Raw genomic sequence first — 10,573 nt, 5'->3', positions numbered from 1 at the left:
GCACCAAAACCTCTCTTAACAAAGGCGAAGATGGAATCGGAGGTGTGCTACCCTATTCGACGTGCTCAACGTAAGAAAACCAGCTTTGGGATGACCCTCACTCTTGAACTTGAAGAGTATATGCTGTACTTGCCGGAACGATACTCAACTTTAGAGGATTCAACAATTGATTATATAAAAGATAATCTTTTTTGTATTATTAAAAGGAATGATAACAATCTCTATTTAGAATTAAATAAAGCTTAAAATGTTTTCATTTTTAATATTATTAATGTATCTATTTTGATAAATAAAAATAAAAATAAAAATAAAGTTTTATAAAACTCAAACTCAAACCCTTTGTTATAAATATTTAAATTATAGTACATTTTTCCCAGTAGCACTTGAGTATCAGAGAAAACGACAACAATGAAGCGTAAACTTTTAGAACAGTTGACGAAAAGTAGAAATTCATTAAAAAGAAAATTTGATGAATTGAAACAAATAAAAAATGAGAACGTATCAAATTTGGAGGAAACTTTTAAACCTATTACAGAACCTTTACATGAATTACTCACTGAAAATAAAAAATTGAATAAAAAGGAATATATTAATGATACACATGATATTAAGACTAAGTTCAAGAAAGAGAAAATAAGAGTACCTAAAAGTAAAAAAGAAAAAAGGGTACACGAGAGAGTAATCGAAAGTGATAGTGAGAGTGATGCTTATGTTGATGCTTTTTCACGACAGTCTCTTATAGATGAATCTGATGTTTCACAACAGTCTCTTATAGATGAATCCGATGTTTCACAACAGCCTCACACAGATGATTTAAATGAAAGTGTATATGAAGATACCGGGGTGAAGTACAATCTCAACATTAATCAGTTAAAGCAAGAAAAGATCTTAGACAATAGTTATGGACCAAGAGAAGAAAATAATATTTTAATGTTGGGTAATACAACACTTAAAATTAAAAAAAATTTGATGGAATTAGGAAGTGGAAATTTATGGACTCTATCACCAGGTCTATACTCTTTAATTTTTCATAATAGTCCTAAGGATTATACTAAGAACGATTTAGAATCATATAAAAACATTTTAATTGAAACAAGTGCTCACAAAAGAAACTATCAACCAGATGGTCAAGTAAAGGGGAATCGTTCTAAAAAATATTCTTCAATTATTAAACCATTAATATCATCTTCAGTAAATGAAGAACATACTGGTTCTGGGTATATGAGACTACAAAAAATACCACCAAACTATGTATATTGGGATAATGTTAATGAACTTGTTGAAAGATTGCAACTCTTAATGGCATCGAGAGCGGCTGGTAATAATAACCATACTAATGAAATTCTTTCAATAATAGAAGAATTGCGGGAAGCAAAAATAATATATTAATAAAATAGAAAACATTTTCTCATTTTGTTTAATAGTAAAATGTCTATTGACAAGTTTGGTCACTTTTCAAATGATAGAGATTTTTCCTTGCTTTTCAAAAGGGAAGTTGAGAGTCTTACAGGTATATATATAGACACTGATGGTCACATAAATGTTCAGAAAAAAAGAATTAAAAACTCTTCAAAACCAATAAACGGAAATGATTTGGCTATTAAATTGTATGTTGATGATAAAATTAATGAAGCGAAATCACATCAAATGGAAACTATAACTAAATCATTTCAACTACGAAATAAAAGAGTATCAGAGCTGGAAAGTAAAGTAATAAAAATGATAACTCAAATGGAGTATATACATAATTCAATAAAAGAGTTTGTTGATAAATTGGAAAATTTTAACAAATTCATAAACCAACATTTAAAAAAACCTCCACCAATCATTCGTTCTGATCAGACACAAATAGATGGAATAATACTTCGGAAAAGTCCATTTGCACATCGTGTAAACGAAGAAGAAGTTTTAACAATTAATGTGGATCATACATAAATATACCACTCTTTCATTATTTATTTTATAATTAAAATGTCAGTTGATAAGTTTGGTTGTTTTTTAAATGAGAAAGAGTACTCAAGAGATATAACAAAAGGTCTAGAAAAATTTCAAAGTATACTTAATGATTATGATGGACATTTAAATGTTCAGAGGAAACGATTTAAAAATTCCCTACCCCCCATTCATGAAAATGATATTGCAACAAAGATTTATATTGATGATGAAATAAGTAAAGTAGTACAGAATACATCTAATGAAATTTCTAAGCAACCGCAGAAACAACAAATCTTTAGATTAAGACCTCGAATCAATAATATTGAGGGAAAAGTGAGTGAAATTTCTAAAAAATTGGAATTTCTCATGAAAACTTTTAATAAGGTAGTGGAGGATATAAATGAAATAGAAAGTAACATTTTCAATTATATAATTGCACCAACCTCAGTTTTAAAAGGTGAAACTGAATCTTTAGAGAAGAAACCATTTATACCAGATAAAATAAAGCTATGAGTAAACGAGATATTGTAAATGAGTTACATCGCCCATCATTCAAGAATTTCCCAAGACGTAGAGTTATAGTAAAGGGTATTAATGATTTATGGCAGGCTGATTTGGTTGAAATGGGGGCATATGCATCATCAAATAAGGGGTATAGGTATTTGTTAACAGTAATAGATACATTTTCTAAATATGGATGGGGTGAAGCAATAAAATCAAAAAATGCAGATGAAGTTACAAAAGCAATGGAAAAAATAATGAAATCTGGTCGTGGAGTACCAAAGAATTTACAAACAGATAATGGAAATGAATTCTATAATAAACAATTTAGAGAATTGATGAAAAGATATGAAATTAATCATTACTCAACATTTAGTACTCTTAAAGCATCTATTGTGGAACGTTTTAATAGAACAATAAAAGAACTTATGTGGCGTGAGTTTAGTTTTAATGGAAAATATACTTGGCTTCAAATATACAAAGAGTTGATTAATAATTATAATAACAGGAAGCATAGAACGATTAAAATGAAGCCTATTGACGTCAATGCTAAAAATGAAAAACAGATTTTGATGAGATCATACAATCATCTAAAAATATTTACAAATGGGGACTTTAAAGAGGGGGATCATGTACGAATAAGTAAATATAAACATGTCTTTGAAAAAGGCTATACCCCAAACTGGACAACGGAAATTTTTCGAATTCGGAAAGTACAAAATACATCCCCCACCACATATTTACTTGAGGACTTGAAGGGTGATCCAGTACAAGGCGGTTTCTATAAACAAGAAATTAAAAAAACAAAATTCCCTAATACTTATCTTGTTGAAAAGATTGTGAAACAAAAAGGTGATTATGTGTTTGTGCGTTGGCTAGGCTTTTCAAAATCAGAAGATAGTTGGATTCATAAAAACGAAATTCTATAAACAACAAGTGGAAGCATAGAACAATTAAAATGTAGGCATTGACGTCAATGCGTGAAAATAAATTATGTTTCCTCTTCACAAGCACGCAATTCCTATTTATAAACGGAACGGAACTTGATTATGAGCTTGTGCGTTGGCTAGACTAAAAGAGTATATACAGATAAGAATTTTGGGTGGAACTTGATTATGTGCTTGTGCGTTGGGTAGGCCTTTCAAAATCAGAAGATAGTTGGATTCATAAAAACGAAATTCTATAAACAACAATAAAAATGTAGACATTGACGTCAATGCGTGAAATAAATTATGTTTCTTCACAATCACGCAATTCCTATTTATAAAGTGTGAAGAAAAGCATGTACAGATAAGAATTTAAACAGAACGTTACATATTTATATATACAAATCTGGAGGGTATAAAGGCAGAAGAATTTCAAAAAGTGTTCAGTTTCCATCTATTCGTTCACGCAACTCAATTTCGGATCGTTTGCTTATTCATTCGATAGTTCGTTTGTTCGATTGTCAAAAAAAAAAAAAACAAAATCAAAATTAAAATGACGGTTTTTATAATATTTTTTGTGATACTTTCCCTCTTTAATCCGATGGTGAAAATGGTACCACTCCCCAATGAAATGACTTTAATTGAAAACCCATCGACTTCCAATAATTCGATTGGGTTATTTATCAATGTTCCAAAACTAAAAAAAATCATTAAAATTGACTTAAAATTTGAGATCCTAGAGGACAGTCATATTTTTATGGATCTCATAAACAAGACAAGTGATGAAAAGGAGATACCAAACTTAAAAAGTGAACTCGATACTAAAATATTTAATGCTATTAATGGTAGCATTAATGAAAAAGACTTAACAACAAGTACAAGTGCAAGTACAGTTGAAGAAGAAGAAATATCTACATCAACATCTACTACAACTACATCTACCTCAACTACAACAAGTGCAACTACACCTACAATGAGAAGGGGAATTCTGGAGGAGGAGGAGGAGAAGGAAGAAACAACAACTACAACAGCAGCAACTACATTAAAAAAAGAACTTCTGGAAGAAGATACAACAAAAACAGCTACATCAACAACTACAACCCCAACCAATCTTTTTGATTTTAATAGCGAAAATGAAAGTGTTGATCACATAGAAAATAAGAACATAGGAGAAGAAAAATCAGAAAAAATTGATATGGGTATAATTGATAGTGAGAGAGAATTTGAAAACGTAAGTCGAGCACCAACATTTAGTAATACGTCACAAGAATTAGTGTTGGGGATCAGTGATAGTGATACAGAATTTGAAAGTGTAAGTCGGGTTCCAATAAAAAGGAACACTACTCATAAATTAAAAAGCACTGAAAACATACACAACTCTCAAATCGAATTCACAAAGAGAGCTATAATTGAGAATTTTAAACAAAAATTAGTTGAAAATGAAAGGAGAATAGGAGGGCATATGGATTTGGGAAGAAGGGGTCTAAACAGATTCTTTACCATCCAATACAAAACTGCTACAGTAGGAGTTAAATGTCATTACAATAATATTTATAGAAGAACACATTCTAGACGAAGTCTAAGTAAATCTAAGCATATGAATTTAAAATATTTATCTAATCGCCAACGCCATCAAAAATCTAAACGCCATACTAATACCCCCTTAGCAACTTTAAGAATAAATTGTTTTGAATTTGCAGAAGTTTTATCCCAAACAGTAATTAATGCAGAGAGACGAAAAGACAGGATTGTCTATGACAAAATTTCAAAGGATGCTGATCTTCTCTCCAAACAAGAGAGTAAAAGAGAAGAGATAGAAGAAGAAGAAACAGGTTATCTTAGTGATGGCCCACAAATCCAAGAAATTGAAATAGAGGAAGCAGAAAGAATTAATGGGATATATTTAAGAAAGAGAAATTTAGCAGCTCAAATGATGCTTGAATATTTAAATAAAAAAGAAAGTCAGATTAGTACAGATAAAATATCAATTAACGATATTAATGATTTCAAAATAACTAATAGTGATATTATAACATAATCTGATTTAGTAGGGAAATATGTTTATTTTTACAGAATATAAAAATAGAAGATGAAAATAATAATTCGAGTAAATTAAAAAAAGGTGAGTTTAATATATATATATATATATATATAATTTTATATACTAATATATATATATATATATATTTTCAGAACTCCAAAACATAAATAAAAAAGTTGAAAATAATATTTCGGATGGAGCTCAAAAAGGTTGGTTAAATACATATAAAATAATATTTGTATATATATATATATATAGTAAAATATTTATATTTTCAGATCTCCAAAACATTAATATAAAAGAGGATGGTAAATTTTCTCATAATTTGTATGGTGATGACGATGATGATGATGATGATGACCATGATACAATCCTTTATGATGATGAAAATCCGGAACCATGTATTCCAAGATCATCTAGTGAGGATGAAACTATTCTTGTTGAGGGTGGTATAGATAACTATGTTCAAACTATACCGTTTAATTTAGATGAAGATAATGATAAATACATTAAATCAATTCCTTTAAGTAATGATGACAATAAAGTATATAGATTACAGGGTGGTATAGATAACTATAAACAAACTATACCACTAAATATAGAAGAAAGTAAACAAATTGAATGTAATTCAAAGAAAATATTGTAATTCTTCTGTTAAATTCAAATTTTCATGATCTGTTAATTCTCATAAATTTTAACATTACCCTGTAAGTAAAAGCGATGTTTGTTCTGTTAAATAAAAATTTTATAATAATAATAATATTGTGAATTGTAATATTTAGTTTATACATTACCTTACATTTTACCCTTTAAATAAAAAAGCGTTGTTTGTTCTGTCTTATTTACAATTATAGAGTACATTTATTCATTTTTTTTACAATCTAATAAATTTAATTCTAGTTCTGTATAAAACATTTCAAATTCACATTCATATATATTTTTCTTAAATTTTTCTATTTCACTCTCTTGATAATTATTTCTATTAGAACAATTCTCTATTTCTTTTATTCTTTGTTCATAAACATAAATATTTGAATCCATTTCATTAAGTTTATTTTCTAATCTTTTTTCATCTATTTTATAATGGCCATATTGTAGTGTATTAATTTTATTGTCTTGTATAAGAACCTTTGTGTCTTTATGACTGAGAACTACTTTTTTACATTTAATTGTTGATAAAAGATGATTTTTAGATCTAATCATTGACATAGAGCCTACCACTTCCTCTTCCGAAAACAAACATTTTTTAAAACTATTAAAAGTTAGTTGATCTATTGCACTTCTTTTAACACCCTTTGATTTTTTCACTGTTTTTTCAGAGCTGTCATTACTATTAGATGTTTTAAAGGCATACATTTTTGATCTCAAACCAACAAATTCAGTCATAGGTCTTCCATTGAGTTCATCTTTAAAAAAACCCAACCTTTTTTTATTAGCTTTAGGAAAATTATAGAGATTAAGTAATTCATCAGAATAATCTGATGTATCAAACTTCATCTCAACATCATTCCGAATATCTTTATAAAAATCTTCAGTGTTAATGGTATATATAAAAGAATCTGTATCCATATAATTTAATTGAACATTTTCATTGTATTTAGGTTTGATATAATTATAATGAAAATCATACATTTTCCATTTCGATAAATCTAATACAGCAAAACCTAAATATAAAGGTTTGTTGTACAACACATTTAATCTTTTCATTTGAAAGGCAAAGAAGTTTTCTGAAAACTGTTTGACACTATGGAAGTTTGACTTTGAAATAAGAGATCTACCGCAATGCCTTTTTGGACCAGAAGAATCGGATGGTGAAGCACTTTCCCATTCAGTAATTAATTTAATATTAACGCGCTTATCTACATTTTCCATCGTTTTACCGTAGACAGCATTATTTAAAAGTTTAAAAAAATCTTTTTCAAATGTATTTTTTGCATTAGTTCTATGGAATGTATTCAAATCAATATATGTTTTTAGCCAAGGTTTCTGAAAGAAGCGAAGACCTCTATGAATTTTTGTTAGAATTAATCCATTTTCTATACACTGTTGAAGATTTTTATAATGAATTATATATTTTTCTTTATCCCTTAAATCAGCAATTAATTTTTTTATTTTGTCTGACTTTGTTGGTAACTGATTATTACAACAAAATGGAAGGTCATTATGTTTATCATGCAATTTTAAAGGATATTTTAAATCTACCTCAAAAATGTATCCATATTCACTATCATCTGCAATCTCAGCAATGTTAATACTATCAAGTTCCCCCCTTGAAATCCATTCAAAACCTCCATATGGTAAAGATTGTGACATAGCCCAACCATATAAATTATTTGCATCCAAATAAATCAAATATGATGATTTTTGAGTACTATCAAAATTCTCAACATATTTATTATTTGCTTTAGCATATCTACATGTACATTGAACTAAGCCACCACGAATACCACTTTGAATAAATTTATACTGATCTATATCAGTTAATAAATCTAATTCAATTTTAGTACATTTTAACATAGCTTCCCATGATAATCCTGGTGTAGTGAAAAAATGTGCTGGATCAAGTGAATAAATTTTACTACAAAGTCTTCGAAAGTTTTCAAAGACATCAGACATTAATAAAACATCTGTTTTTAAATATAATTCTAAATAATCTTTAAGATTATTACAAGAAAACTCATTCCATACCTTTTGTGCGTGAGTATAATTTTCAACTGAACATTCATTTTCGGTTAAGGAACTATAGAAAGCTTCTCTAGGAGGTAATTTACTTTCTTTTAATTTCTCAACTGAATCTAAATATTCATATGGAAATACACCCTTTCGTCGCATTAAGTTGAAATGATTTTCATTAGGGAAAAATGATCTTGTTATACACATTTGTTCACTATCTAGATTTGAAGCTAATGTATCTAAAGCAGAAGGCATAAATCGAAACGAGTCTAGAAAACGGATTTCAAAGTTATCACCATTACTTAAAGTTATAATTTTTGAAATTGATATATATTGTTCCTTATTTAATGGAATTACCTTTATTTCACCAGGTATGACTGCCAAATCTTTAATAAATAGATGGCAATCATACCTGGTGAAATTGTGGAAGAAAACAGGAATAAATTTTGGAACTGTATATTTTAAATTACACTCATTATGTGCTACCCCCCTAAATTTTCCTGTGAAGTGACAGTGATCCCTAACTCTATCCAATAAAAGAGGAGTGTTGCATATATGACAATTATTAGATTTTTGGAAATCATCTTCTTCAACATCTGACATTATTAAAGAAACAGATTTTGAAATATAGTTTTCATATATAAAACTTAAATTTTCTATTAGTGATAACAGGAAATTCATTCCCGAGTTAAATACAGTTTCTAAGACAAACTTATCTAAACTGTTATCATGTGCACACTTTATATAGTATGCATATGAAACAGGTCTATGTATATTTATAATATTTAAATTTAATGTTTCGTTTTTATTAATTGGTTGAAGGATGGATTCAATGTCAGCGTAAACTGTGAATGGGACCATCACTTCCTTTTGAACATTTGTATACCGTAAAGTGGCATCCTTCATGTTGGGTAAACGCGAGACTTTTTTCCCACAGACTTCTGAATGCCGGTTGGCAGCATCTTCACTCAATGAGTAATTTAAGCAAATTTGACAGAACCATTTTTTTGATTTGTCTCTCGAAACTTGAGAGGAAACCAAACTAAAAAAAAGATAAACACAAGAAAAAAAAATTTTTTTTAAGTATGAAAGCAAATAAATATTATGAAATTTAAAAACAAAATCAGGTAAAAGATATAATAATGATAAAATGATAAAACAACTTACTTTGAGAGATTTTTTATCCAGGTATAGAGAGTGTGCTTTACATCCTTCCTCCAGTATCAACATATTTATATGATTTCTCCTCACTTCAGGAGAGTAAAATATGGGCCCGAATATAACTCCATCGTCGAATCCAAAAAGTGTAATATTTATGTCCTTATTTATTTCCATAAATTTCGATATATCCGCGGCTTTAGTGGAAATTGCAATCCAGTGAAATTTAGTGTGATCCCATTGACTTGAATTACTTCATCATTTATATTCACTTTATATATATATAACAGATGCACATGTTCGCATTCTTATTTAGTTTACTTAATGCTGCGATTAAGCTCCATTTAAAACAATATTCATCATCTGTGTTTTTTACATTTATAATTGCTTTTTTTCCTTCTAAACAAGAGGGTAGTTTTATATAAGATGATCCTCTTAAGGGTGAACATTGATTAATATTCATCTCCAATCGAGTGAGATGAAGCAAAGTCCATCCACTATCCCTTTCTTGGAATTCTTCCATCCTCGCCAAAATTTTTTCCATGTGCTCCTTATATTCATTTTCAATGTTCGAATAGGCACTAATTATTGTCATCTTACTTTGAAATGACTTTATTTCAATACATTCCTTTTCTTCCTTCAAAAGTCCGTACTCTCCAAAAAGTTCAAAATTTATTTTCACCGATGCATAACTTTCCAACAATGGATACAAGTGAGGTAGAAAAGCTTCTCCTGCTTGCTCCATAAATTGTGTTGGATAAATTACATCATTGTTGGTGTTTTCATATAAGTAGTGAACAATCCTTCCTTGAAATCCAGAACTGATTTTTTTTATCCTTGAATCCACTGGTTCAACAACATTCTTCTTGTGTTGCTCCGTTCGCAGATGATGAGCCCACGAAATGTTACCCGATAGGGTAATGTTGCACTTTCCACAATACTTATTAATTTTTTTTGTTTTTATTTTTTCCTTTTTTTTTTTTGGAAGTATTGTATTGTTACTTGTACTTTTCACTTTGTTATACTTTACTTTTACTGTAAAGTATTTTATGTTTTATCAATTTGATAAGTTTACACAACACAAATCTGGGTAGTTCACAGTTCACACAACTTTACTTTACACTTGGTAAAGTATTTTAATTTTTATCAATTTGATAATCTCGCACAAATCGAATTCGGATGGAACGTAAGTTAACACAACTTTACTTTAGCTTTGAATTACCGGAGGGTTCACACGACGATTCTAGATGGTTCGCTCAACTCAAATAGTTTTCTAAAACTGAACTACTTTCCACATTTCTCCTTAACAAATACATTTTTTGAAAACTTAGAAGGTAAC

General features: G+C 28.9%; 1 non-coding gene across 1 annotated transcript; it reads left to right on the top strand.

Moving 5' to 3' along the window:
* Positions 1 to 3,344: 3,344 nt before the first annotated feature.
* On the top strand, positions 3,345 to 6,216 carry LOC136117490 (uncharacterized). Its single transcript, XR_011604065.1, has 3 exons — positions 3,345 to 5,484; positions 5,556 to 5,612; positions 5,682 to 6,216. It is a non-coding gene; the product is annotated as an uncharacterized protein (transcript).
* The last annotated feature ends 4,357 nt before the right edge of the window (positions 6,217 to 10,573 follow it).

This window comes from Drosophila suzukii, chromosome 3 (genome assembly GCF_043229965.1).
Source record: "Drosophila suzukii chromosome 3, CBGP_Dsuzu_IsoJpt1.0, whole genome shotgun sequence".
NCBI lineage: Eukaryota > Metazoa > Arthropoda > Insecta > Diptera > Drosophilidae > Drosophila > Drosophila suzukii.
Note: the sequence above shows the minus strand (reverse complement) of the source record. Positions and strands in the feature narration are given on the sequence as shown.